Below are 26,158 nucleotides of genomic sequence, written 5' to 3' on the forward strand. Positions count from 1 at the left end.
CGTGTTTCACTTTTTGTTGCTTTCTTGCTTGCTTTTGTGTAGCAGCCCAAGTGGATGCGTGTGCATTTGGAGGCCAGTAGTTGACGAGGTGTATCTTTTTCAATAATTCTTCACCTTATTTTTTGAGACAGGATTTCTCACTAAGCCTCACCAATTTGGTAAGACAAACTAGCGAGCAAATCTCAGGGGTCCTCCCCCTCTGCCTCCCCAGAGCTGGAATCACAGTGCAGACATCTTCGCTTAGTTTTTAAAGTTGATACTGGGGGGTCTGAACTCAGGTCCTCATCTTTGTTCAGCAAGGACTCCACCAACTGACTCTTCTCCTTAGCCCCTTGCTTTCTTTCTTGACACAGTGTCTCACTATACAGCCAAGGCTGGACCTGACTGTGTAACCCAGGCTGGACAGGAGCTCATGATCCTCTAGGCTCCTGCCTGCCGAGCACACTACTATCAGGTGTGCGTCACTGCACAGAGTTGATTTTTCACTTTTGATGGAATTATCTTCTAAATTATGGACATTACATCCATTATTCTGACTAAAATAATTGGAGTCACGGGTTTTCTGTAGAGGGCTCATCAATGACTCTAATGTAAAGTTGATGGGGCCAACTCTTTGTAAAATTTGTTGGTTTGTTTTTTGCTGATGGAGCCAATGCTGTTTAGACACCACGTCAGTTTTCTATATACACAATAAAATTTGAGTTGAAGCATTTTAAACGTTCAACATTTGCCCTAACAGAAAACTTGTATTTTTCTTTTACAGTATCTAAAGTTAAATTGTTCTTATTCAACACAGTCTGTTTGAAATAGGAGCGTTATGCTTTTTAGTAGTAGGAGTTGAGCCCATGAACTCATACATGCTTGAATCAAGTACTTTATAACTATACTACATCTACCCTCTTTTTACTTTTTGTTCCAGAACAAAATCTCACAAAATACCTTGTCTGGTATTGATCTCACTATGTATCCCAAGTAAGCCTTGAACTTGCAATCCTCCTGCCTCAACTTCCCAAGTATGTAGGATTATGGGAATGAACTGCTAGATCTGCCTACTTATCAACTATGGAATTAGTTAGCACCCATGTCTGTTCCTCAGACTGGTATCTTATTGTGGTGACTACTATCATTAAGACTTATTACTAAATCACAAATGCCAACTTTTATGCATGTTGTATGTTCTTTGAGAGTATCCATAAAGATAGAGATGGAGGCTTCTAATGTACATGAAAGAATGGACTTTATCTCCCTAAATCTTTTTAAGCTAATGATACCAATTCATGCCCAACCCATTGTCAGCAGTGTGAATCATATTCTCCATCTGACTCGGGTGAGACAACCGTGACGAAAGCATCTCACATTGACTCTTAACTCTGATCAATATATTTGAGCTGCAGTTGCCTTTAGAAGTCGCTGCTTCTTTTCTGCAACTTTTATCGACCATTTTCTCCTCTGTTTTTTTACATTCTTATTCCTTGTCTTGAATTCCCCCCTATTTCTAAATTAAATTACTTATCTCTGGATTTTTTTTTTGTTCTGGGATCATCTTATTTGAGCAAAAAAAGGGGGGAGGGGTCAGGAAGAGGAGCGGGGAAGGAAAAGAGGAGTAGGAGGGAGGAGGTGGAAGAGGAGAAAGACTAACAGGAGGAACAAGCTAAAGAAAAACGAGATCCTTTTATTGCATTTCAGATGGATTAAATCATTTTTTAAAGTTGATACCTGATTGATAGATTGAGAAATATTTTTGGTCCTCATGCAGTTCATACATTAATCCACGAGAACTCAAACACTTGAACTATAAAGGATAGTTCTTCAAATCTACCGGAGACTATGTTAGCACAAACGCTAGTACTAACACTAGGTTAATGTGGGAACTTCAAAGCAAACGCAAATATAATGGACCAATGGAAGAGCAGGTGTGAGTGGGAAGTCACTGGTGAGCCGACATTCAGCTGTACTTCACGAGCTCTTAGTCCATGACTGCCCATCCCAGTTAGAACCGACTTTGTCATTTGGATTTTAGTTTTAGTTTCATATCATTGTGACCTCCAGGCAAGATTCCTGGCTCTTCTCCTACATTCCAACTCTTGATCTTTGCTCATTTGCTGAAGATATGGCAGCAAGGGCCTTGTGAAACCCAGGAAATGTTGTCATAATCTGAATGAATCCCAGACAGGCCACACAGCATCCAATACTCACGAGCCCTTTCAATGTTAAATTAACAATTTGTGCTTCATTCTTATTTCTGTGAATAATCTCAGTGCCTTTCATTTCTCTGACCTTTTTACCCCATCACATTGCTATTCTTTCTATATCTGAATTCTCCAGCACTTCAAAGGGCTTAGATGTTTTTCCCCAGTGGTCTGCGCAACAAGGATCCCAGCAAATACATCTGAATAGGACGCCTTTTAATGCTCAGTCTAGGCCTTTTCCTGGCTTGACTGAGCACCCTTGTCCCTTAAGGATCTTCTCTTCTCTCAGCAGCTCTGGGAAGCAGACTGACGTCCAATTCATACATCCAAAGAATTTAGCGAAGAGGGGAATTTTAATTGAATTCCAAAGTAGTTATTTTGTGTCTTGGAAGTGTGTTGCTGCCTGTGGGTGGCCTCTTGAGTGGGGTGTGCATGTGTGAATGGGCATACGTTTCACTGGTTGTCGATGGGTCCAGCCAATACCTGTTTGATATACTGAGTTATCAAAACAAATACAGCCGTGGCTTTTTTAAAAATCATTGACAGTACATAAAAATCCCTTTATTTTTCTTGTTAAAATTTAAAAGTAAATAGATTTTTTACTTGTTCTTTGAAAATTCTCTCTCTCTCTCTCTCTCTCTCTCCCTCCCTGCCTCCCTCCCTCCCTCCTTTTCTCTCGTGTGTGTAACCCACTGAGCTCAGTGCTGCCTATGAAATGCAGACTGATCTTATTGGCTTGATCTTGTACTGGTACCCAGAGCTTCGGTAAGTTCATGAATGCCACGCCCATGTTCTACATTTTTTTCTGCCCCCTTAGAATATTCCAGGATATTCCCTCTGTCTTTCTTGAGGGTTTGATACAGATATTCCTCTCAGTTCTGTGTGCCCAACACTCACTTTTTATCATTTTGAACCTGGTGGAGTGAATTATAGAAGGATAAATTATAGAAGTATAAATCATTAGTTTCAGAGTTATCTATGCTATGGCTACGTCTTTACTCTGCCACTCTGCCGTGTTAGAATATAGGTTTCCTTAAGACTCAACCACTCTCTATTCCCTTTATTACTTCTACTTGCTTGCAAAATCATTCATAATGCACTTCCAAAATGTGTACCTGTAATCAAACTATTCTTTGTTTCCCTTTGAATATGACTTTCGTAAGGGCTGGGGAGGCAGTTCAGTTCGTAAAGTGTATGTTTTATAAGCATTAGGACTATAATTATCCCGGGGACCATATAAAAGACAGACTTAGTGGTGCACTCTTGTAATCCCAGCAACGGGAAGGTGGAGACAGAAATATCCCGGGAACTTGCTGGCCAGCCAGCCTGGCTAAATCAGTGAGCCTCAGGTCCCAGTGAGAGAGCCTATCTCAAGAAATGAGGTTGACATCTGACTTCCACATGTATGCACATGTATGTTCACCACATGTGCATCCACACATGTCCAAGTATGTACACATCCATACCTACATACCACACTCCCCCAAATTTGGCGTTGTAAAATTCCACTTTTGCCACGTGACAGCTCTCTTTTCTAGAGTACTCAATGAATTGTTTTTGTGGCTCAGGTAACCAGGCAGCATTTGATTCTTAACGTGTGAAATGATAATGCCTGGTGCTTGACAGGGGCCCTTGACGGTCTAAAAGAGGCTTTGGAGTAGAGATGACACATCAGTTGTCCATATGGGAGCTTTCCCATAAATATTGGAAGGGGCCACGTGTCGGAGCATACCAAGTGCCTCAGGGAAGGTCAGAGCAGAGGGTGAAATCCCCAATGAGAAGGCCCATGCCCAACAGTAGCTCCTTTCTGAGCTGACCAGTATGCTCACGGACTGTTGAGGAGGGTGGGTTATCAAAAAAGGAGGAGCCTGAGTGAAGAAATGATTATGAAAGGTATTGTTGGGCACAGATGGGAGCCTATGAATTTCTGGGGTGACTGACTCATGGGAAGTCATTCCTAGGCACCCCCTGGGCTGTGTGATGCAGATTAGAGTCGGGAAGCCAGTGAAGAAAGAGGACAGCAACTTTGCAGGTCTTAGGTCACCCTGGAAATGCGGTGGTAAAACGACTGACAATGAGGACCTCATCCTGGTCAGCACTAATCACCCTACTTTCTAGATCCTCTCAAACTTCCAGGAGGTGAAAAAGAAGCTGTGGGCTAATGCTGACACTCAGCGGGCAGTAACACACATTGCTATTAAGTTAGACATTACACATTAAGCCTTCCTATCCGGAAATTTCTAGTGTAAAGCAGGAGATGAGCCAGATAGAGAAGTGTCTGGAACATCTCGTAGCAATGTTCTCCATCATGCAAGAAATAAAGTGGAGGCAAAAGGTGGTTCTCTTGTGACAAACTCATTATATCCAGATTTGAAATCTATTCCAAGCTGTTGTTCATGACTAAATGCCTGGCACATGTGCTCAATCAAGTCCTGAAGCCCATGGCTTGGGCCAATATTTCCCCAACGCTCTCTAAATATTATCAGTTTTCCTTCTGTTCATTTTCTTCCTAGCTCCCTTTCCCTATAACAAATAATTACAATGGACAATGGATAATGACATGAGTTTTGGATTCAAGCATTGTGGCATTAATTCATTAGCTTATAATATTAACTTCTCTAAGGCTGAACCAACAGTGATAACATTGTCAAATATTATCTAGCCCCATGCAGTGACACAGAAAGCCAGAGAACAGTTATTCTCCTGCTACAGCCGGGAGATTATAGACAGTTCCAATTCTTATAGCTCGCTTAACCTATAAGACACGGGTTACTAAACTTCAGCATTATAGACCTTTGGGGCTGGACAGTTTCCTTGTTGGAGCAGTGGAGGGTGAAGGTATATATCTGTATATTTTAAATAAACTGCATAAACATTTGTAGGATATTTAGAAATGCTCCAAGTCCTAACTTATTAGCTGGTAAAAACCCTTTGTCCATGTTGTCTGACAAACAAAAGCGTCTCTAGACATTGCCAACATCACCTTCAGGAAAGAGTGACCCTCACCTGAGACCCGCTGGCTCAGGAATTGGTCTTTGTGTGACTGAAGCTGAATGACCAACACCATGTCCACATTACAGTTCTCAGAATGAAGGGAGAAAACAAAACAGAAAGGCAAGCAATTCCTTTTTGGAGAGTGATATGAAATTTTAATGTTGGTAATGTTCATATTTCTTGTGCTGGAACTTGGTCTCCGGGCAACAGCAAGCTCCTGGGAGGGCCAAACAATTCGCAGCATGCTAAAAGTTCTCATTCTAAAAGTATCGGTGAACTACAAATAATGAATATGTGATCTCATTATGTTTATAGAATTAAATATGGTAACATATCCGCAGTGCCTAATTGTGTTAGATTTTCACACTGTGACCAAATACCTGAGAAAAGCAATTTTAAAGATAGATTTATTTTGGCCCATGGTTTTCAGAAATTTGACTCCGTGGTTGGCTGGTACCATTCCTCTCAGGCCCACAGCACAGCAGAAACATCATAGTAGAAGGATAGCAGGGCAGGGTTCATTATTGTGGCCAGGAGGCAGAGACAGCAGAGGGTGAAGCTATGCTGGTGGGCTTCCTTCTTCCTTCTTCCTACTAGAAAGGCTTCCAGGCTATTGAATGATCCTGTCCGTATTCATGATGGGTTGTCCCCCTTTGGTTGTTGCCCCATAGACCAGCTACCAATGAAAATACACCCAAAGACACATTGAAAAGTGGGGAAGTTGAGTCATTAGCTGCCAACCAGTTTAATTTTCTCTCCACACATTTCTTGGTGGGATTGCCTTCCTCTGCATGTGCATGCATACATATTTATTTATGTGAGTAGGGTTTGGTACTTGAATCTCATCTAGCCCAGGATACCCTGTGGCAAGACCTAGCAGTTGTGGTGTAACCAAAAGACCTTAGAGTACAAAATACGGGTTGTGGGTGCAAGGCTTCGGTTCTGTGGTTCTCATGATGCTAACTAAGTCTTAGCTTTCCTCAGTGCAAAGGAGTCAAGTGCAACCCCTACCTCATGATATGACGGATGAATGTCAGTGTGCTAATGGAGAAATCACCTGAGTTCAAATCCAAAACCCATTCCTTAACTGTCATGTGCAGGCTGCAAAGATTCAATAGGTCAAGTGCATACTTGTGCAAGAAGGAGTCCTTGAGTTCAGATCCCCAGCACTCACATGTGGATGGTGCTGGTCGGCACCTATAAATGCCAGCACTGGGGAGACAAAGACAGGAGACTCTCAGTTTGCTGGCCACTCAGTCTGGCTGAATCAGTGAGCTCCAGGTTCAGCTGAGATACTGTGTCTCAAAAAATAATAATGTGAAGATCAATTGGAGAAAACACCTGGCTCTGTCATCCACATTCATGGGCTTACATGTACACACATGCCTGTACACATGTGAACATGATGTGCAGACATTTATTATATTTATTAAATAAATAAATAATAAAATGTTACCTTAATCAGAAAATTTCACTGAATTTCCCTATTCCTATTCTTTGCGTATTTAAAATGTGACTCATGCTGAGACCTCCACCCAGGGTTTTGTGGGTCAAATGAGATGCTATCCCTGTATATCCTCTACCGTGGGCCCTGCTGTATAGCAATGATGATGCAAACCACTAGCTAGATGTTATCTTTCTGGGCTTTTTACTTAAGACAGAGCCTCACTGTGCAGCCCAGTCTAGCCTTGAGCTCGGAAACCTCCTTCCTCCCACTCCAGAGTATCTGTGGCTTCAGGCATGTGCCATAGCACCTGGCTTCCTTGCAGCCTTTGTTCAGTCATTGTGTGGAAAACTCACTGCAAGTGTTCAAGGGATGCTCAGAGAAAGATGATGTCATCATAGCGGTTGTCACCACAGGAAGCGATCTGATTCACTTCATGGGTCTTAGGGATGCTTTCAGACAGCAGGCTGGACCATATCTCGATGAGGCTTCTCTGAGTGTCAGCTCCTGTAGCCAGACCTAGAGGCTTCTTCACAGTGTCAGCTGTGAAGACAGCTCAGTTAATGAGCTTCGTAATGGAAGCATTTGATTATAACTCAGTGGAGAACCTACTTATCTTCCTCTTGTGGCACCAAAGGCAACGTGTCTGTTTGTGTTCCTCTTTAGCATTTACTTTTGCGGTCTAACTAGGTTATAACAGGATTGTCTTCTCTTGGACCATCTCCCAAATTACAGCTCTGCACGATAGTTGTTGATTTTGTAAATACCTGTCTTAATCACAGATATTCCCTGACGCCTTATTTCCTTACTGTCTGGTTAGCTACGTAAGAACTAACTAGTTGTGCTGAGCAAGGTCGTGTATGATACCTGGGACTATAATCGTTCCAACTCCAAGGGTTATACTGGAAAGACTTCATTGAGATACAAGAACAGGGGTATAAACTTTGCATTCTAGCACCTTCTCCTAGGTTCCAGAGACAACCTTAAGAACACCTACGTTTTACTTGCCTGTCTTACTCCAAAAAGGGTGCATTTCTTTCCTACCTCCTTTCCCCTTCCTTTTCAGCCATACCTTACATGTCATCCTAAAAGACAGCATTTTTAATGGCTTCATAAAGTCTGCTACCTAACTGGCCTGCCCATGTAGTTCTCATCCATCTACTTCTCCTAATGCCTCAGAGACCCATAGCTGAGTTAAGATTGTGTAGCATATCAGTTAATCATTTATTTTTTATGTTGTTGACATATGTGTCTATGCAGGTACCTGTGTGGGAGGTACATATGCACCCACACACATACACATGTGAGGGCCAAAGAATAACTATGGGTGTTGTTCCTCCCCATATACCTTTCTTGCTTAAGAAGGGGTCTCTCAATGGCCTGGGACCCACTAATTTGGGTCAGGCTAGCTATCCAGTCAGGCCAAGGGTGCCGCCTGTCTGTGCCGCCTTAGTGGCGTTACAAGCACACAGCCGCTGCCTGCACAGGCACCCACCTGGTTGCCACAGTGACTATAAAGGATTTGTGTAGGTTCTGGAGATTGAACCCTGGTCTTCATGCTTGAAAAGCAAGCACCTGAGCAACTAAACTATGCCCCTAGCTCTACCACTTGTTCATTTAGAAAATCCATCACCACCACTACTACGACATGTGTGTGTGTTTACTCCAGCACACATGCAGAGGTCAGAGAACAAGGCGCAGGCATCGGTTCTGTTCTTCCACCGTGGGTTCCAGGGATCAGGTCATCAGGCTTGTATAGTAGTTCTTTTGCACACGGGGCCCTTTCACCAGCCCTCAATTAGTTATTCCTAAAGAACAACATTGGATTATTTTAGTGATTCCAACACATTCTATAGTTACAGAGTAACAATTATGCAAATGTTGTCTGGCACCATATAGTCCAGAGACGTAACGTGAGGACCTCTGTACTCAACATCTCGTTCAAGGCTCAGGAAGGCCTGACTATCTCCGCTGTTAAGGAGGAAATTCAGATGCTGACCCTCCTTGGGGTTATCATTATCTCAACATGGGCATGGCCTGGCTGAGAGGACACCCTTTCCAAGGTGGTCCATGTGAACAGGACACTCAGGCTGTGTGCTATAGCACATGCAATACAAAGGAATTGGTTTTCCTGGAGTCCTGTGGAATTGAGGTTCTAGCGGCCAACTGCAGGTCATGATGGGGCCAAGAACTAAGAACCGACCTTGCTTTTTCAGATTCCTAGTTCAGTGCTTCTTCTAGGCCATAGAAGAAGATATCAACCCCTAGTATAATGCCAACTCTTTTTATCCTTATGAATTTGACTAGGAAAAGGTAAGTGCAGATTTGCATAAAATCGTTTAAACACTCAGGTGAGGATGAAATACTGAAGCAATGCTTTCCATTGTTACTTAAGCCCCCAGTACTTTCAGTTTATAGCACTTCCCAGTGAGTCCTCACAATTCAGATCAGTGTAACCAGCTCTCCTCTTCCACAAGGGCTTGGCCCCAGAATTCACACAGACATCAAAATCTTAGATAACCCAGTTCCTATGAAAGAGTCAAAGATTTGCATACAACCGGCATGTACCTTCTCTTATACTTGAAGCCGTCTCATTATTTATAATGTTTGATAGCATGCAAGTGATATGCAAATAACTGTCTACTGTTTGGGGAATAATGATGAGAAAAGGAGAATGCACTTACTTTGCATAGACACATTTTTTAAAAAAAACATTTTCAATTTGCAGTTGGGTGAACTTGTGGATGGTGAACCTACAGGCATGATCGACCAGTTCCAGGATAAAGACATCCCCTGAAAAGAAGCCTAGGACTGAGGAAAGCACAGAGGTCAGACAGAACAAGGCTCACAGCCTTAATTTGCTGCTCGATAGGAGACTGCTTTTAAGGTGTTCTGAATTTTGGTTCTCTCTTTTGCAGAAGCTCTCTCTTTTGCATCCATCAAATTACCTTAAACGCACCAGATGAGGTGTGCTGAAGCCCTTATGATGTCGAGATTCAGTGCTTTGAAATAGGAGGAAAGACAATGCTATCATGATCACTTTCAAAAGGCAATATTTTTAGATTGTTAAAAGTTGTGAATTTCAGCCATGCACGCAATCAGTGTATTTTTATCAAGTTTACTTCTTGTGTTTTTCTGCTCTGATTCTTTCTCCATACCCCTGACCACTGTCCCTTCTTTACTCCATATGTTGTACTCAATAGATGATGCTTAAAATAATCTTACTTTGAATAAATTTCAGCAGCTACTTTCTTTAATTGCAGACACTGTTCACAGTCAAGTGGTGGATCTACTGACTTTAAAACCAACATTTCTTCAACCATACTCTTACTGCTCTATTTATTTTTTATTGATTTTTATTGAGCTCTACATTTTTCTCTGCTTCCCTCCCTTCCTTCCCCCTTCCCTGTAACCCTCTCCCATGGTCTCCATGCTCCCAATTTACTCAGGAGATCTTGTCTTTTTCTACTTCCCATGTAGATTAGATCCATGTGTGTCTCTCTTAGGATCTTCGTTGTTGTCTAGGTTCTCTGGGATTGTGATTTGTAGGCTGGTCCCACTTATGAGTGAGTACATGTAATAACTGTCTTCCTGATTAAAACTCACTCAATATTATGTTTCTAGATCCGTCCATTTGCCCGCAAATTTCAAGATGTTATTATTTTTTTCTGCTGTGTAGTACTCCATTGTGTAAATGTACCACATTTTCCTTATCCATTCTTCGGTCGAGGGGCATTTAGGTTGTATTAAAGACTTCCTAAAATTCAGTGCACTATTGATTTTTAACTCTTCAATCCTTAGAAAATTTTGGCAATGTCTTAGTGACTTTAAAGACTCAACTTTGCCTTCAAGGTTGATGCTATCCTGTCTTCAAGTCCGATGATGACTTGTATGTTCATAAAGATGCTTCTACACGAGGACCAGGGTCCACACACATACCCAGTCTCCTCCCTTTAGCTGCCGCAGGTTTCCCATGCTGTCCTTGTGAGGTTTTGTGCTCGGAGAATCAATCACAGACTAAGGAGACAGGCTGACAGCCACACACATTGATTTATTGGACCTCTTAGCTCCTAGGCTCAGAAAGGAAATACAGGCCCTAGTGGACTCTAATTTATCATTAAATAAAGTAGGCATTTAGTAGGAAAAGTTGTCTCTTCCTTATGGTGCTGCTTGCTGGCCCCTTTACTAATTCCTATGGGTTTAATTTCCATTGATGTGGATGGTGGTCATTGGTCAAATACTGATATTCTCCCCCAGTGTCCCACTATTAGACACAGAAGAACTGGGAGACAGAACGACTTCACTTACCAAGTCCTATTTGGTGCGTATTTGGAACCAAAGGACGAACTACGCAGGAGGCCTGGGCTGTTTTCTCTTGGACACAGCAATGAAAGTTGTGTATTTTTTTCCCTTTGGTGGAAAAATGATGGCTTTGCTTTCTTGAAGCATTCCTGCTGGCTTATTCATGGAACCCAAAGAGGGTGACATCCAAGGAGGGCAGCCCTCTGTTTCTGAGCCAGAGTCAGGGTTGGCAGAGAGTAAGAGCTGGAAGGACTGGGGGTGGGGCTGCTCAGTGCAGTAGGTGAGACAAGAGTTGGCCAAAAGGTAGGAAAGACTTGAAACCAAAATCCACACTCTGATGTGCGGGGCCTCCCAGTAAGAAAAAACACTCACCAAACACCCACAGATTTATTTGGATTGGAATCGGGGACACAGTGCCCAGGAGGCTGTTGAAACAGAGAACTGACCCCCGTCAGTGGAAAGCAGGGACAGGGGCTGGGAAGTGAAGTGAAGAGAAGGATACCTCAGGCAGAACTGTGGGTTCCTTGCCCAGAGAATCCACTTTGCAGGTTTCCTTGGGCTTGAACTATAGTCTGTTCCTTGTGTGGGTGGTAGATGGAGAGACTTAGGACCACTGTGGATCCATCTTTTCTCTGGAGCCAGACAGACACAGGTTAAATCCAGACTTTCCCGCTTATGAGCCTTGGAGCCGCAGGGGACATTCACTTGTCTGAACCTCAGTTTCCTAGCTCGTTAAATAAGAATAAAATTGTGGGTTTTTAAAGACGGTTCATTTTGGTGCTGGGCATGAAGAGAGTTGGTCTTTGTGGGCCTGATCCTCTCAACTTTCAATAAATAGCCCTCAATTTTTATGCATATTATATGGCAGATTGTGCACAGGGAGACCAGCCTTATGGTATGGTTTTTAGGGCATCTCAGCCTAAATATAAATCCTGCTCTACTCTAGGTTGACTGGCTTTATGGCTTGGGGTAATTTATTCTGCAATTTCTTCCAGCATAAGAAGATTGTTGGAATGATACCCATCTTGCTGTGTTAATTGAAGACCTGGTAGTGATAACAAGGGAAAACTAGCTTATGATTTTCCAAAATCAGCCTAGTGAGGCTAAATAAATGTTGACCAATACTACAATGATGGGGAAATTGCCCTTGTGATATGATCTCAGAGCAGGAATTGTGTGTTCTAGATCACGATTCTTTTCTGGCTCCCCCAGGAGGCATTTGAGAAAGTCTGGAGACATTTGAGGCGGAGATCAGGTTGCTATACTTAGAGTTCCAGCTTGTGTCCCCCAAATCCTAGGTTTAGCCCCCCATCCTCAAGAAGCTAACTAATAGTGAAAGAAAAGAAAGAAGGGCGGTATAATGAGACGACACTGGGAAGAGGAACAACGATGTAGTGATAATCCCCTCCGTATCCTCTTCAGGGTTTCCAAGTGAGGTCAAGATATAGGTAAAGAACCAGAGATATGCATAGCTAAGCGGTATCAGTCAAGCCCAATCCCCACCCGCCAGTGACCGATCACTGTCTCTTTCATAAAATGGTCTAACACATTGTAAAATTTTTTCCCAGAGAAAGTTTCCCCTCTGCCTGTGTCTCTTTGAATATCTTCATCTCTGCTGGGCCAGAACACATGGGAGTTCAGGCTTCTTTGGTTGTCAAGCAGATAGAAACAGAGATGATGCTCAACATCCAATAATGCACAGGACACCCCCATCTTGACAGAGAATCATCCATCCTAAAACATCACTGGTATCAAGGTTGAGAAACACCGCTAGATCAGGTACATCTTCAAGACCTAAAAATGTATAGAACTTGAAAACCAGCTTGAATTATTACCAAAGACAGCTGTGGCTCTTGTTTCATATACAAAGTGTGTGCCACCCTCCAGGTTATACCATGGAGAGTAGAGACATTGCCTTAGTCAACACTATTCTTCGTAGGTTAACCTACTATATATTCTTTAGGCACCCTTCAAATCAGTGCATAGCACCACCTAATAGGGATGTCAGTGCAAGATGAAAGATGCAATCATTTGAGAGACCATGAAGAGTTTTTCCACTTTGAAATGAGATGGGTAAGTGGGTTCATTCTGGGGAACAACATTACCTAGAGTGATCAGAGCTGGAGCTGAGAAGCCAAACTTGCAGAAAACACGGGAAAGTTACTGCTTGGCTTGTGCCACCCATTTAGGATTGGGGAGCCTGGGAGTGGATTTGCCTTTCTAATTAGGTTTGACTTGGTCTAATATTGAAGTGAGCTTTTGTTCCCTGAGCAGACACCAGCTGGGAGGGGGTCCAGGAACGTGCTGGGTGGCAGGGTGAAGTCACCATGATATGACACATCTTCCTTGGGTGATCCACAAATAGATGCTTCACACATGAACACATGAGAGCAGTCTATAAACTTAGCTCTGACACAGAATATCCCAAGAGGTCAGACTCTTGAGTCACTCTGTGTGGCAGTTAAAATCCAGGCTTTAACACTTGTTTGTTGTGGTGCCTTACATAAAATCGTCAGATTTTTCTAATCCTTATTTACCTATGATCTTGAAAGAGCATATGAATAATATCTGCCTCAAAAGGTTATTATGAAGGATCAAAAACAAAAAATATAGAAGAGAACTTGGAATGTGCTAAAATCCATTATACCATATTCTGACTCATGGAAGAGCTCCCTTTATTAAATGACTGGTTGTGCACTTTAATTTTATATTATCTCTCATCTCTACCATTCATGGGATCCACTGTTTATTGTCGCCCCTTGCTTCAAACACCACCACCCCGTGCATCGTCCTTAGGACATACTCCAGGCTCTTCCTTCTAACTCACAACATCCATTAAACAACCCCCTTTTGGAAATGCTTTCTGTCATCCTCAGAATAAAGAGAGGAATTACTAAGAAGGCGTTCTGATCTTTCCCAAATTCTCCACAATTAATGTTTGCTAAGGCCCGCCTTCCCCAACACAGATGAGTTCTGGACCATATCGCGCTTCTAGGGTATAACATCCCTAGAGTTTTCATTCCTATAGATCTTTGTGTTGCTCCCTTAGCTTGAGCTAATCCCTTTAAATGAAGTCACAGCCAATTTTCAAGGCCCAGGCCCCATGCCATCTTCCATCAGTGTAGAAGGCCGCAGCCACATTCTCCATTATCAAGATGGCGCTGACATCCGGCTTCACCACTAGGTGAACGCACATGTGCTCGGTAATTTCCCACTGAGTCCCCGCCTACTCCCGAGGCATTCACCTGGGATTATGGACAATTGACCAATCCAAGAGTGACACGTCCGAAGCAGGGTCTGTTTCCTTTATAAGGGATGGGTTCCATCTTATCTGGGTCTCCGCCATGTTGGCTGATGCCCGCTCTCCCAAGGGGCATTAAAGCTTTACTGCAGAAGTATCCTATGTGTACCGCGTGGTTCTTGCTGGCGAGACGGTAGCGCGGGACACATCAGGAAACTGCTCTTAGTTTTGCCTGCCTTAGTGGGAATCGGCTCTCTTACTGCTGTGGCCTCCAGAGCACTGGCTGGCTCTGTCTCAGCAGCTCTGAGTTTTCAGCCTCCACTCTTGCATCAGCTTGGCCATATGGTTTTGTGCCTTTGGAAATGAAGTGCTCAACACAAAAGGATCCTTCTGACCTTTCCTGCTATCTCTTTCCTGGCTTCTAGAATCATAATTTGTACCATGGAGGCACTCAAAAGAAAAGTGTTGGACTAAACCTCAAAATAACGAAGCAATTCATTTCTTAAGGGGATCTCTGTGGTCAAAGGTGTATCCTCTTCTCCTGTCAAAAAATACCTCTTGAAAGAAAGAGTGCTGGAATAAATTTCCTTTTCTTTCCAACTAGAACAAGTTCCCACACACCAGTGCTGGGAGACAAGTGTGACTATGGGATGTGAAATAAAGATTTTGTGCCTAACATTATTTATCCAACAAAAAAGTTATGCATAGTCTGAAGAGGTGGTGGAGGGAGTAAAGTGCATTCTGGGAAAGCAGGAAGACCTGAGTTTGATCTTCAGCACGTAATGGAAAAAAAAAAAAAACAACAACAGAGGCTGACCATAGCAGCATTTGAACAATCTCAGCACCCATTGTAGAGACGTGAAGATTTCAGGGGTTCGCTGGACAGTCCAGCCAATTGGTCGTGAGTTTTAAGTTCAGTAAGAGATCCTGTTTCAAATAAATATGTAGGAGATAGATAGAGGAAGGCACCCAGTGTTAACCTGAAGCCGTTATGGAAACATGCACACACACACACACGCACACACAAACACACACACACACACACATACACACACGACAAAACAAAGAAATAGGTAAATGCCACATGCCATACAATCGGAAACTGGTGTGTACAGGTGAGTGTGTGTGTGTGTGCGTATGTGTGTATATGTGCATGTAACTTACCTCCAACTTGACTCAATGTACTCTGAGGGCCCATGTCTTTCCTGAATCTCACTGCATTGCTTAGGTCTTATCAAGAGTGTACTCTGCAGGAGGAGGTCAGTAAAATAGTCAGTAAAATGGCAAGTGGAGAAGTCTGACAGAAACAACCTTGGCCAAGAAACCTAGACAAGCACCAAGTGGGAAGAGTTGTGCTGACATCCTCTGTGACGAACTGAGAATGGAGATCTCCTTTCATCATCTCCCTACAAACCTGCGAAGCCCGCATCCCCATGAAACACCGCAGAGTTTCATTTGTAGGATGAAAACCATTCTACAAAATTCTTGAGCATCACTCCTCAGAACTTTCAGGATTGTCAGTGAGCAATGAAAGTTTTCAAAGCTGCTATAGCCAGAGGGGCTTGGTAAACCATGGTGGCTAAAAGTCATATGCTGCTGGATGGAATCTTGGACCAGGAAAAGGGTTAAAAGTGGTGACATTTTGTTTGTGATCTAACAAATAACATTTGCCTGAGGTGCAGAGTTAAACCACTAGTTAGTCATAGAGGTCAAGCAGTGGTGGTGCACACCTTTAATCCCAGTACTCGGGAGGCAGAGGCAGAGACACATGGATCTCTGTACGTTTAAGGCCACCCTGGTTACAGGAGAGCGATCCAATCTAAAAGAGAAACAGAGTCAGGTGGTGATGGCTCATGCCTTTAATCCCAGCCCCAGGGAGGAGGAGACAAGAAGGGATATGACTGGGTGGTGAGAGAGGCAGAAGGAGACAAGAATTCGGGTATTCAGTCTGAGGACTTGTAGGGACAGGATATCCCATTTGGTCAAGGATTTAGTAGAAGTGAGAACTAGTGACTGGCTGCTCTGCTTCTCTGATCTTTCAGCTTTTACCCCCTAATATCGGATTCCAGATTTTTAGTTAATAAAACTAGTTAGAATTGCATTACAGTTAGAACCAAGAAAATCTGAAAAAAGGAAGGATTTTAATAGTAGCAATGTAGCCACGGTGATTCTTAGTCATGACAAATACGCACAAGATAAATACTGCATAAAATTTTGGAAATGGGGTGTGTATTGCACGCAAGCCATCTCTACCATTTCCCTATGACAGAAAAGTTATTTAGGTAAATCCTCTAGAATGGTATATCTGTATCATAGGATAGCTCTATTTGTAAACTTTGGAGGGCCCTCCAGTTTGGCTTTCATAATGGTAATACCTGCTTACAGCCCCACCAACTGTGTGGCACTCTCACCAGCCAAAGGACTCCAGATGGAGATATCACAGAGTAATTGTTGTTTCCATTTACAAAAGTTAAGTTGTCAGATCAAGGACAATGGCAAACTACAGGTGAACAGATAAAAAAAAATGTGGTGCATATATGCACAATGGAATTTCATTCAGTCATAAAGTATGATTGGTTCAAAATGTTTTTTTTTTAATTGTTGGATCTGGAGATCATTCTGTTACACAAAATAGGCCAGATACGGAAGAAAAATACTGTGCCTAATGTCCCATATATGGACAGCAGTTGTATTTAAGTGTGTTTGTGGGGGGGAGAGGGGGGAGGGCGAATAGAAATAAGAGTGGACAAATGTCTCTAAGAGGAACAGAGATAGAAGAATCAGATGGGGTAATGGAATATGTGTAGCATGAAAGCAGAAGGGATACAGAAGAGACGAACAAGGTGGGTGAAGAAAGAGGCAGTGAGGAAGGGGAATGAGTAGAGCAAATTATCAAGGCCTATATTATGAGAATACCATGAAGAAATCCATCCTTTTATATGAGAAGCTTAAAGCCGCTAAAGAATAAGGTAAGTGAATGTATAAGGAATTCCTAGCACATAGCAGACACTGAATGATTGTTCTCTTCTCCGCATTATGCGAGGCTCATGGCGAAACCACACAACGTTATTTATTATGCAAAATCTGTAACTACTCCAGCTTTCTGTTTAGTGATGGAGGTGTATTATTTTCATTAGTGGGGTGAACAAATCTGCACTCTCTCTTCTCAGCTACAGAGACTGGTGGAAGAAAAAAAAAGAGAAATCAAAATTTTAGAGCTTCTTTCATTTCTTCTGTGCTGATACAGGGTGAGTCCAAGGGCGGATGAACCTTTGTTTCAGGAGGCACATTAATGAGATAGTGGTTTTTTAAAAAAATGACCTAGAATCCGATAGAAGGAGGGGAGTTCAGAATAGCTGAGCTGTTCTGCATAATTAAGTTAGGGAGAATAAAGAAGTGTGTATGTGTGTGTGTGTGTGTGTGTGTGTGTGTGTGTGTGTGTGTGTGTGTGTGTTGGGGGAAATGCTGGGCTACCAAAAGAGGCTGTCAGATGTCTTCTGTTGAAGAACAGGTCAAGGGCTTTCAAAGAAAGAAAAACTCCCTTAATGTCTGTCTACCTCTGGTTGAAACAGCCTCCATTATTCCAGTGTTCAAGAAGATTACTCAACATACAAAGAGTTGGCTTGGAAGATTCTGGAGGAGATGAAAATCCTTGTTTTCTACATCCACACTGGTCCAAAGAAAAGGAGCAAGCCAGTTGGTTGATGTGCTAAGAATGAGGAACTGGGCATAGAAACAAGTGACCATGAAGTATATGTGAGCTGGGAATTTGTGGAAAGCTGGGATTAGACATTACAATTAGTCAATATTAATAAGCAGGTATGTGTATGTGTGTATGTGTGTGTGTGTTGTGTATGTGTGTGTGAGGGGGTGTTTCCACCATTTCACAGTGGAGTCTGGGGAACTCTCTAAGGGCTTAATTTTTCTATGCACTCAGGGCTCTTAGTGAGAGAGAGACTTTCCCAAAGGCTGCAGGGTGAAAATGTACAGGAGGATGTGTCCACACCTCCTGTGCCATTTCTCTCAGTCTCTAGTCCTAGGGCCTCATTACATGCTTGACCATTTTCCCAAGATGAGAAAGGAACTTAGTGTTCCTTACAGAAAAAGCCCAATTGGACCAAACACTGCTTTGGTTCACTCCATCTGACCGAAGTCTCTATTTCTTTTTGTTATCTTCCCATACCGTTCTGTTTTCTTCTCTGCTCCTCAACTCCATTCAGTCATGTTAGGCCTGAGGAGAGTCTGCAGAATGAATCACGTTTTTCTCACAGGCAGATTGGAAGCAAAATCTCCACTCACAACTTGGCAAGAATGAGGGCCCTGACCGCTCTTCAGGGGCCACTCCAAATGGCAACTACTGCAGAGGAAAGCTCGGCTCTGCCCTGGGTGCAGAAACCACCCCTAAAGGTGCCTTCCCCCACCAGAGCAATTGTGAGCAGCCTAGAAGTTGGGGTAATATGTGAAGTGAGTTGTCAAAATAGGATGCAGTGAGTCAGTGTGGGCAGGGGAGGAGGAAGGTAAGGGACCAGGTAGGTGCAGGTAGCATTTCTTCAGGGAGCCAGAGGTGGATGAGTTGCAGGTGTATAGAATGATGACTATTTTATCACAGTCAGGTAGCACTAACCAACAGAGATGCTTTCTTAGAAATGCATTGTAGGGTAATTTTGTCATTTTCTAAATATTATAGTCTGTGTATCAATACGATAGAGCATGCTTTACCCGGCCATTTGGATCAGGCAACCTCTTAGTCCTGGGCTACACACTTAAACTGCATATTGTTGTATTAAATACTGTAGGCACCTGTAGCTCACTGGTATTTGTATTTATGAATACATATGGACAGGTTTGTTGATATCACCATACACAAATACCCAACAATGTGTTATGCTTTGACACTGCCATGGTCCTCATGTCTTTGTCAGTAGGACTCCATGATAATCCTAAATATCATGACAATATATGCAATCCAGAGTTCACCTGTATGCCATTATGTAGGCAGGGCCATATTTAATTCTGCATCGGTATTAGCACCTGCTAGATGGCAAAAATGATTGAGGATTTATATTAGTTGCTAATGACTCATGTTATAGAAGTCTAATCACATCATGGCAACAGGGGTTTGAGGCAGATGGTTGTATTGAATCTGCAGTCAAAAAGCAAAGAGGCATGAACTTTCTTTTTTAAAAAAATTATTCAACTTATTTAAACTATGAGACTGTGTATATGCCTGCTTACCCATAAGTGCACCATGTATGTGCACCATGTATGACAGAGGTCAGCAGACAATCTTGGATCTTGCAGAACTAGTTACAGATGGTTGTGAGGTACCTGATATGGGTGCTGGGAACTGAACACTGTTCCTCTACAAATTCAGTAAGTGATGTGGTATTTCCCTCTGTATGCTATAATTATAATTAATGAATAAAGGAACTTTTCTGGGCCTATAGCAGAGCCATAGGGGAACAGATTTAGGTGTGGAAAACTAAATGAAATGCTGGGGGGGAAAAGGTGGGGTCAGAGAGAAGCCGTATAGATTTGCTGGAGTCAGATGAAAGTTTAACCAGTAAGCCACAGCTGTGTAGCAATACGCAGATTACTAGAAATGGGTTAAATTAATATGTAAGAGTCAGCCAATAGAGACTAGAGCTAATGGGTCAAGCAGTGCTTTAAATAATACAGTTTCTGTGTGATTATTTTGGTTCTGGGTAGCTGGGATGAACAAGCAGCCTGCTGCTACAAATTGGCACCTGCATGGCCAACTAAAATCCACTTAAAACCTGAGAAAGCTTGACAAGGAATTCTAGACACAAAAGAACAGAGTTTAGCACAGTCTTTTTTTCTTGATGGACTTGCAGCCATCAAGAAAGCAAGGTGCTGCGTGGCACAGTAAAAACTGAGCGGCTTTTTTTTTTTTTTTTTAAAGCAGCTTCCTGGTCAGTCAGAACAAATGGTTCTTGCTTTTTTTGAAGGTCTACCTATGGAGCATTTAAATGGGGTTTGTGACCAGAGTTCTACCACTCGCTTAATAGCAGCATAGACTGGCTGTGTGTCTAAAAAAGAGGCTGTGAGCATGGCTCTCAGAGGCAGCAAACAGCTCTGCCCTGTCGGTCTGGGTGGAGCAAGCAGACATTACCATATTTTCTCTAGCAATGGTGCAGCTTAAGTTTTTAAGAAGCACTTAGCATTTTAAGGAGTGCTCCTGGACAGTAAAGAATGACAGATACACAATAGGACAGATTCAGACATAAAAGACCTGTAAATGGGTCACAGTGTTAGATAAATATATGTAGACTTGGGAGAGAAAAGATAAAGAGTACAGAGAGTTGGAAAAGAAGTAAATGGTAGTCTTTAAAGAGACAGAGTACACACAGTCATAGATTAAAGGAATAAAGAAAAATAAGCCATGTAAAGATGGAAAACTCACAGAGAGTTTGGGTTATGTATACTATTATGTTTTCTTTGAATTTTTTGACTGTGAAGGAGCTAAGTACAGAGAGGCATTTCATTGTATGGACTGCTAAGCTAGCCAACATATATACTTTAAAGGTATCTTGATTTTAAAATATGGATCTAAGAATATGTTGCTTTGAAAAAGAGGTTCTTTGTTTCCACAGAGGATGAGAACCTATGAATTGCTTCCAGACTAATATGGTTTGATGGACCAAGAGCTCCTGAAACATCACCTTGAAAACCCCTCAAAAACTTACTTTGCCCAATAAACAGCAGGAAGAAGTTCGAAGAAACTATGCCCATATTCCCAAATATTGTTTATAAATGTTCCTTTACATTTAAAGGAGGATATGCTATAGAGATTTGCATTGGTATGGATCTTGGTTTATTGATACAAAGTTAAGGTCAATTTTGTTATATGCATACATATTTCTGCTCTTGATTATTGGTATTGTGAATGTATAATTAAGAAACATAGGTTAATAGATAGTTATCTATAACAGTCAAGCTTGTGGTCATGTTAGTTAGGTTTTCTAGATATATATAGATATATTTCAGCTAGGTATTCTTCAAATCTTTCAGAGATCTTCAGAATATGGCATTTAAATGTTTTAAGAACTTAGGACTTTTCATGACAATGAGACTCATCTGCTTTTGGCAACACCAATCTACTTCCAGAGGAAGATGGCAATTGAAGAGGCTCCTTATGGAGTTGGTTAGCCATTTGGGCAAGAAACAGCTCTTGCCTGGAGTGCTTGATGAACCGGACATGCAGGACCCGCAGAGAAATGACTGCTGAACTTGCCTAAAGGTGAGATAATGCTTCAGGGTTCCTGCTTCATGAAAGAGTCTGCTAGATATTCAGTAGGACACAGAAGAAAGTGACTGACAAACTGCCAATACAGGCGGACCTGTCTTTGAAATTTACTGCTTCATGGAAAAGTCTGCCAGATACAATGGGTCTATAGGCTAAAGATGGATGCCCCAACAGTACAGAAGAACTTTGGGTGACTATCCAGGTAGCAGATGTCTCTGTCAATTCTAGAGTTTTGAAAGTTGCTTACAATGTACTTATTGTTTACTTAGGTAATATTATATCCTTCTGGAGTCTTTGATAGAGTTGAAGAATAGACAATTATAGTTTTCCTTAGTTATGATAAAAGATAAAATAGATATGTTGTAACGGTAATTCTTGCTTGATAACTGCTTTGTTATATGTAATTTTACTATGCTAAAGTTAAACATTCATTTTTATTTAAACAGAGAAGGGGAGGTGATGTGCAGTTTCCCTCTGTATGCTGTGATTACCATTAATATGTAAAAGTCAGCCAATAGGAAGCTAGAGCTAATGGGCCAAGCAGTATTTTAAATAATATAGTTTCTATGTGGTTATTTTGGTTCTGGGTGGCTGGAACAAACAAACAGCCTGCTGTTACATGCTCTTACCCTACTAAGTCTATCTCCAACCCTTAAATCATCTTTTTTTGTGCAGTCCAGGACCCCAGCACATGTAATGGTGCCTTACATATTTGGGGTGTGTTTTCTCATCTCAATTCAATTAATCCAATCTACAAAATCTTCCACAGACTTTCCCAGATGGTTCCCCCAAAGGTGATCTAAAGCTCATCAAGTTAATGATAAAAATTAACCCCCCCAAATTTGTTTACTTTTCTCACACTGCTGTAATAGAGTACCTGGCTGTGTTGGTTGTTTCTTCTTTTTCATGTTTGTAACAAAATGTCTGATGAGAAGCAACTTAATTGATGAACATTTGAATCTAGTTTCCAGTGCAAAGGCAGAGGAAGGATGGGTACAGAAATGTGAGGTGGTTAGTTACTTTGTGTCTGAAGTCAGGAAACAGAGAGAGGACAGGAAGGGAGAACAATTCATAAACTCTCAAGTCCTGCCCCCTAATAACCAACCTTCTGTAGCCTCTCAAGGTTCCACAAGTTTCCAAAACAGAGCCACCAGTTGGGGACCAGGTGCTCAAACACATAAGCCTATGGGAGACGTTTCATATTTGAACCACAACAGATTCTTCACCTTGGGACACTGGGACTTTGTGGATGGCACATCCATCCCACAAGAGCTCAGGAAGAATTTGGAAAATAAGACTAAGAAAAGCCAGGACCATTTTTGGAGAAGCCCCAAGGACAAAGATTATGGGTAAATGGTGCGGGAGCATTGTCTGTATTCTGTCAATCATGTTTTAAATAAACGCTGATTGGCCAGGCAGGAGGTGTAGGCAGGGAAACAAGACAGGAAGTGGAAATGATGCAAGGGGAGCAGGAGAATTCTGGGGAGGAGGAAGCTGATTCCCCCACTCCTGCTCAAATCATCGAAGCAGCAGGATGTGAGCTGCCCCACTGGAAAAGGTACTAAGCCACATGGCTAAAATAGATCAGAAAAATGAGTTAATCAAGATGAGAGAGTTAGCCAGTAAGTAGCCTGACCTAATGGGCCAATCAGCATTATAACTTACTGAGTCCTCTGTGGTTGATTTTCATTGGGGCTAAACAGGCTGGGGGAACCAGGCGGGACAGAAAACACAAACTGGCAGGCCCAGCCTTCTCATGTTACAGGTAAAGACACAACTTCCTTTTCTTTCACAGGTGGAAGACACAGATAAGCAAAGAAGCAAAGACATGACTCAAACCAAATAGAAGGTGCTAGGAGTGGATCTGATAGGGCGAGGGAGACTTCCTAGAGGAGTCACGTGGGTTAAGTCTTAAAGCAGGAGTAAAGAGGTTGGAAAGGCAGGTTGTGGGCCAACCAGTGTTTTATGCCAAACTAGAGAGTTTGAACTTAGTCTAGTCATGAAGATTGGAATGACGGTTTACTTGAGTACAAGGCTGGGGACAGAGTAAGTTAAGGATGTAAAGTTAAATCTATCCATCCTTATCACCCCTGACCCTTCTGCTTGACAGATGTGGCTGTGCCCTATGTTTTGAGATATTGGTCCTGTTCTAGAAAAAAAAGTCTATGATTGGGGTTGGAGAGATCGCTCAGAGGTTAAGAGCAGTGACCGCTCTTCCAGAGGTCCTGAGTTCAAGTCCCAGCAACCACATGGTGGCTCACAACCATCTATGAGATCTGGTGCCCTCTTCTGACCTGTAAGTGTTCATGCTGACAGAACACTATATACATAATAAATAAAATGTTTAAAAAAATCTATGATCTATTTTAATCTAATTAATTGGAACCTTGAAGATGCTGCTAGAATGGGGTCTGGGACAGAGGTGAGAAGAAAGCAGAGAAAGGTTTTGCACACACTTGGCCTGGTGCATCCTTTTGTTCAGCGTTCTGCAACCAGAGAGGAAATGGATGAGGAGGCCGATTGCAGATTTGGTAACTATGGCAATATCCATGCTCCTGCCATTTATAATGCACCTGATTGGATCAGCAGAGCCTTGGGAAAGAAAACGCTTGCTTGTGAAGAGGCAGGTAAACATGCCTTGATCGTGTACTTCTGACAAGCTCGTTTCCAAGTGGGCAGACAAGGGTTTAGAAGTTTGAATTTCAAAGGCACGCCAGCCTCTGCTCACAGAGGGGAGAGACTTGAGGGACACTCAAACCGGGCCCGGGTATTTCCTACTAATGCCAGCCAGCTGCCCCTGAGCCCTCTCCAAGCAAAGGCTTTGCTTTGAAACTAGCATGTTTCTCCAAGTGTACATCTATTTATAGCAGTCACAGACAGTGCCGCTGCTCTGCCACACAGCCCTCAGGTCCCACCTCTGGGGTCTCTTTCTCACTCTCAGAACAACCCATTTCTCCCCCTTGTCTCAAATACCACTAGGATTAATTGGTTTTTCTTGAAATCACCCAGAAAATAAAGTTAGACAGATTTGGGTTTCTATCAAATCTCTGCTACTGGCTTCCCTCTGTGAGGTCTTAGAAAAATCACTTAACATCTCTGTGCCTCGTCTGAGATTTTTGGTCTAAGGAAGGGAGTGTATGCCAGTGTTGTATTAAAAACACTGTGGTGAAAGCTTCTCAGAGTCCCGAGTTTTCTCCATGGCACAAAGTGGATCAAGGGGGATGGTATCTTGTTTAACTTTTCATCTTTGTCCCATCTTCTTAAACGTTATTTCATTTGATGATTTTGGGTGTGGGCTGCCCAAGGAGGGCCAGAAGGAGGCATTAGATGCCCTGAAACTGGAGTTACAGATGGGTATTAGCCACCGTGTGGGTGCTGGAAACCAGAACTAACTCCTCTAAAAGAGCAGTTAGTGCTCTTATCCTCCGAGCCATCTCTCCAACCCTTTCTTCTCAAACCTTGAAGAGACAGAATGAATCTTCTCTGTGAGCCTTCAGGCCAATGTATAGAATGTGTATACTTGGAATGTACCAGAGAAATGAGGCTGCTCCAAAGGATCCCATTAATCAGCTTATGGGGTGTCTAGCTGTTTTTCATGTCAGTCAGACTGGCAATGCATTGATTGAGGTCATCGTTCCAGATTAGATAGAGAAAATAAAGCTGTATTTTATCTCCTGATTTTACCCTCACCCTGCTAGGGGCTTTAAACTCACAGCTTAGCACAAGCTGCCCCTCCTGGACCCCAACACATTGAGACGAAATTTTGACTCATTCACAGAGAGAATGGTGATTTTGCTTAGCAAACTGGAAAGCCAAAAGAGTCTTCCTCATAATGTAGCCCACAAAGGTCCCCTACTGTAGTACATTGAAATTGTTAGGCCCTTTCAGAATCTCTTTACATGCTCCAGTCCTTCTCTGCATTCATTCTACATAGCCTTGCGCTGGTGCTGACCTGGCACTGAGTCAACCCATCTCTTCTTCCGGGCTCCATCCTAAATTTCTCTTTCATTTATTGATTTCTTAGTACAGCCAGATTTGACATTGTGATGGGTGCATGGACATTCTGGGTTATAATTATATAAGCGTTTTACCTAATTATAATAAATAACTAGACAGAAGAAACGAATAAATGAATTAGTAAACAATAGTCTTTAATCTATTTCAGCCTAAGTCATGTAGTAAAATGTTTACTATGTTTTGACATTGTGACATGATTATGGTACATCATTGTCACTGTTCTTGGCTATGGTGTATTCTGAATAGGTCAGCTCTTTACTAAAGTTCTCTTTGATAGTGCATTTTCACTAGCTGGTTGTTTCTGTCTTTTCCTTGTTATGGCTGCTGCAGTTTGCTGCTGCTTACACAAGAATGTGGGTCAGGAGAGACTGGCAGTCAATGGGATATCAAGTCTTTTATAGGATTGGAGATATAGCTCAGAAGTTAAGAGTGCTTGCTGTTGTTGCAGAGGACCCGAGTTCAGTTCCCAGCACCCAGATTCAGCAATCCAGAACCATATGTAAGTCCAGTCTAAGGAGAGCTGATATTCTCTTCTGGGCTCTGTAGGCACCCGTACACATGGACAAACACACACACACACACACACACACACACACACACACACACACACACACACAGACACAGACACACACAGATACACAAAGAAAAAGAAAGAAAACATTGTCCTTTTCTATTTCTTACATCACAGAGCAGAGTCGTCCTTC

The sequence above is a fragment of the Myodes glareolus genome, chromosome 9 (genome assembly GCF_982192425.1).
Source record: "Myodes glareolus chromosome 9, mMyoGla1.1, whole genome shotgun sequence".
Taxonomy (NCBI): Eukaryota; Metazoa; Chordata; class Mammalia; order Rodentia; family Cricetidae; genus Myodes; species Myodes glareolus.